The sequence below is a fragment of the Podarcis filfolensis genome, assembly GCF_964270895.1.
Source record: "Podarcis filfolensis genome assembly, chromosome: 8".
NCBI lineage: Eukaryota > Metazoa > Chordata > Lepidosauria > Squamata > Lacertidae > Podarcis > Podarcis filfolensis.
Window position 1 is genome coordinate 1077399 of NC_139611.1, and position 4181 is coordinate 1081579.

Genomic DNA, 4181 nt, shown 5'->3' on the forward strand with positions numbered 1-4181 from the left:
GGAAACAGGCATCTCTCCCCCGGCTGTCTGCTGTCTGGGTTGGCTCAATGTTGACGAACACTGGAGATTCATTTTCCAAGTCTTCTTGAAAGGACATTACGGGGAAGCCACAAACCCAACCCACCCAAATCCCTGCCTCTGGTTGGAGCAGCCCTTCAAGGGTTTCCAAAGGAATAAGTGGCGAGTGGCAGGGAGATGCCAAGTGTGGAAAAGGCCCGATGAAGACTTCAGAAATAACAGAGGCATTTGCAAAGAACTCACAATTCCATTCTTGTTATTTTACTTTTTCAAAATTCCATTTATAATATTTCTCTCACACACAACTCCGGTCACCTTTATTTAACCCTGACATTTCCATGAATTCCTGATCCTCCTCCTGGGGCAGCAGAGTAACCTCCCACCTGCTGGGTGCCCAAGTCCTCCCACAGCTGCTGAAATTCCAGAGGTCATAGCAAGAGGAATTTAATCTAGCCGCAAACATGTGCTCATACCTAGCTTGCTCCATAGTCTAGACAGTTTTCAGATAAAGACTGTCAAGGATGAGCTGGGCTACTTTGTCAAGGAGATAAAAGGTGAGATCCAACCCAACACAGCTCCTGCTGCACAACCTTTTGTGTGATGCAGGGCCAATGGCCCCAGACCAGATAGGAACACAGGCAGCTTCTGAGCTTCACAGAACTCTTCTTCAGGCTTAATCTTAAACAAGAAAGGCAGAAATAAAGACATGTCATTTTCTTGATGAATCACAGCACAGTCTCACTGGTCAGACATCATTGGGTTTGCTGCCAAAACCAAATGGGTTTTCTACAGAATGGTTTGTTTGTCTGCAAGGGAGAGGAAGCCTGGAGGCTCTTTGGCTCTGTTTGATGTTACAATAGAACAGCAATAAATATTGGTTAGTTAATAATAAAAATATTGTGAAGACCTGTCTTAAAAGTACAATTTTAAAGAGATGTCTAAAAGGTGGCAGGGACAGTTTGTGCCAAATGTCTACAGGCAGAGAGTTCCACAGGGCAGGGCTTGCTCCCTCGTAAAGGCCAAGCAAACCTCAGGTGCCTGGAGGACCGCCAGAAGTGCCCCATCAGAGGAACTCAGAGTGTAAAGAATCCGGTTGTCCTTAAGGTATTTGGGACTCAAGTTGTTCAGGCCTTTGTAAATTAGCACAAAAACTTTGCGCCTGTTTTGACAGCAAATCAACAGCCAGTGTCGCTCTCTCAACAGCAGAGGAACACGTTGCCAGTAATTGGCTCCTGTGGCCAGCCCAAAAGATTTTGGCACCTGAGGTTTACTGCAAAATCATGCCCCCCCCTGCGCACCAAGGATGTAGGGCAGAGGAAAGATTGACATCAGGAAAAAGGGGTAGAAGAAAAGTCAATCATGGGATATGCTGTCCCAGTGGATTCTGCCACCTGAAGTAGTTGCCTCACCTTGCCTGACCTTGCCCTGCCAAGAGGTAATCTGGCTACTGCATTCTTCCCTAGTTGCAGCTTCTGGACCAGATACAAGGGCAGCCCCACAGACAGTACGTTACAGTAATTCAGCCTGATGTTGGCATTGATCCGCCAGAACTGAACCCTCAAGTGTCGATCCCCCTGGAGCTTGGCCAACAATTGGCAGACTCCAGGGCTGCACTACTGTGGGGAAAAAACCCAGTGGCAAAGGAAGCCTCTCCAGCACCTGGGGAGGGGCGCCGAGGGGCGGGGCAAACAGCTGGCAGCGCATGCGTAGCGCCCGTATGGAGTGCGCATGCGTGGCGCCCGTATTGACAGCGCTCAAGCGGTAGCTTGTACGGATGCTGCGCATGTGATCTTGGCCGCTCTGCAGCTGGGGGGGGCAGTGGGCCATCTTGTCACCTCCCCTGGGTTGCACCCCCCAACCCCCTTCATACACCCCTGAATAAACCCCTCTTGAAATGGTCATGCTGTAAGATCTGGACTCCCTCCAGACAGACTGAAGGTGTAAATAGGTGAATAAGCCATAGTTCTTAAAGCTACAACAGTGTCTGCCGTGTCTTCAGTTCTCCAAAAGAGCACAAACCTTGGAACCCCCTGGGATCTCACCAACACTCGGCAGAGAGTGGGGGTGGTGCCCAACTCTTGTAGCAATATCATCTGATTTGACCCAGGATGATTTGGAGAGCCTAGATGGGTGGACCTAAATCCCCCAGCAGAGTCAGCCCAGCATAGGCACCATCTCTGGGAGCCCTGGGGGCCTCAACACCCACAGAACTTCCACTGCCTATTGGAGCAGCCCCAATCCCATTCCTACTTGTGTGCAAGCAGGAGGGGGCTGGGATCCCTTAGCTGGGAAGGGAGGCTTCCCGTTGCCTAACTGAGAGACCCCTGCCCTGCTCCTGCTTGCACACAAGTAGGAGTTGGGAGGCTGCTCCAATAGGCAGCATGAAGCCTCCCTTCCCAGCTGAGTTGCTGGGGTCAGGGAAGGTGGAGGCAGCCCGGAAGGTGCATCTTTGAGCCCCTGCACCACCATCATATGGGGACCTCCGAGCAGCTCCTGAAGCCAGCCAGAGCCAACTGCTCCGGGCTGATGAGACTGCGTTTCCCGGGGATGTTAGATGAAATCCGGGGACATTCCGGGGATGGAATTTGTCTGGGGACTTATTCGCAAATCCGGGGACTGTCTCCAGGAAACGGGGACGTCTGGTAACAGTTTGCAGATGAGCTGAGGGTTAAGAAGGGCATGTATGAGAAATGGAAGAAAGGGGAAATCACAAAGGAGGAGCATGCATGAGTAGCCAACAGTTGCAGGGGGAAACTCAGACGGGCTAAAGCTCAGAATGAGCTCAGGCTTGCAAGAGAGGTTAAAAACAATTTTAAAAGGTTTATTTGACTGTATTCAAAGCCAGAAGAAGAACAAACAAGGGGTAGGTCCTCTGTGTGAGGACGCGTGAAATGGTATTGGGTGACAGAGAGAAGGCTGGACTGCTCAACCTGGTGATAACAGAAGGAATGATGTAAGGAGGGAGCTGCAGCCCAAGATAGGAAAAGAGAGGGTAAGGGAACAGCGAGCTACTTTAAATGAATTCAAATCTCCAGGGCCTGATGAGCTGCACCCAAGCTTGCAGATATAATCGCAGAGTCTCTGTTAATAATCTTTGAGAATTCCTGGAGAACAGTTGAGGTCCCTGCAGATTGGAGGTCTGGGGCTGCAAAAGTAGAGGAGGAGAAGAAGAAGAGTTTGGATTTGATATCCTGCTTTATCACTACCCGAAGGAGTCTCAATCTCCTTTCCTTTCCTCTCCCACAACAAACACTCTGTGAGGTGAGTGAGCTGAGAGACTTCAGAGAAGTGTGACTAGCCCAAGGTTACCCAGCAGCTGCCACATGGAGGCAGTGGAATTGGAAGCAAAAACAACGTGTGGCACTTTGGCCCTTCAGGCCTTTGGCACTCTCTCCAGGCCTGCCCCCTCACCAGCCCAGCAACAGGCCTCCCTCAGGTCTTTCTGCCAGGCTGGAATATGTCTTTGGATGTTGCTTCTTGCTTGACTGCAAGGTGTGTGCATGTGGGTGTGGGTGTCAAAGTCTCTAAATTGTGTATGAATGGTTTTTGGAATGCAGGGTAAGAGTAGCATTGTTTGTCTTGCCCACTTTCCCCTCTGGTCCTGCTCACACTGGTATGTGGCCCCTGAAAGGTGGCCCATGAGGGAATGTGGCCCTTGCCTGGAAAAGGTTCTCCATCCTGCCTCAGAAACTTTCTATACTAAGCAGAAGCAGAGTTTCCCAATAAGACTCATGTGGGGATGATTAGGGAGGCAGGAGAGGATATATTATTTAATGGTATCCTTCCTAACTTGCGCTAGCAAGTTCCATATTCTAGCAGAGTTCCAAACATCCCCCTTTTTAAATTACGCAGTGATCAGCTTGTTGCTGACTCATCTGAGTCTTACTATTAAAGATTTCTTCCTGGTAAAATCTCCTCTAATCCCTCTTAAAAAGAATAAACACAAGAATCTGATTAACGTTAATATAAAAGTAGTTTACTCAACAGATTCATTCAGGTTCACAGACATATCCCTGAAGGCAGACTTAGGTTACATAACAACTAGAACCATTCCATAAAGAAGTTAGTCCCAAGTGACGGCGACTAAGCAGTCACTTCTCCAAACACACAGCAATACCCAACACCCTCTTCAAGTCTTTCCCAGTTCAGGAGGAAACAGGAAG

General features: G+C 49.3%; 1 long non-coding RNA gene across 1 annotated transcript in view; it reads right to left on the reverse strand.

The window, feature by feature from the left end:
- Positions 1-257: 257 nt before the first annotated feature.
- The window catches only part of LOC310769950, a 12301-nt gene continuing 8377 nt past the window's right edge, over positions 258-4181 (reverse strand). Inside the window, exon 2 of the long non-coding RNA XR_014551884.1 lies at positions 258-696. This is a non-coding gene — a long non-coding RNA (uncharacterized lncRNA). The remainder of the gene's footprint in view (positions 697-4181) is intronic.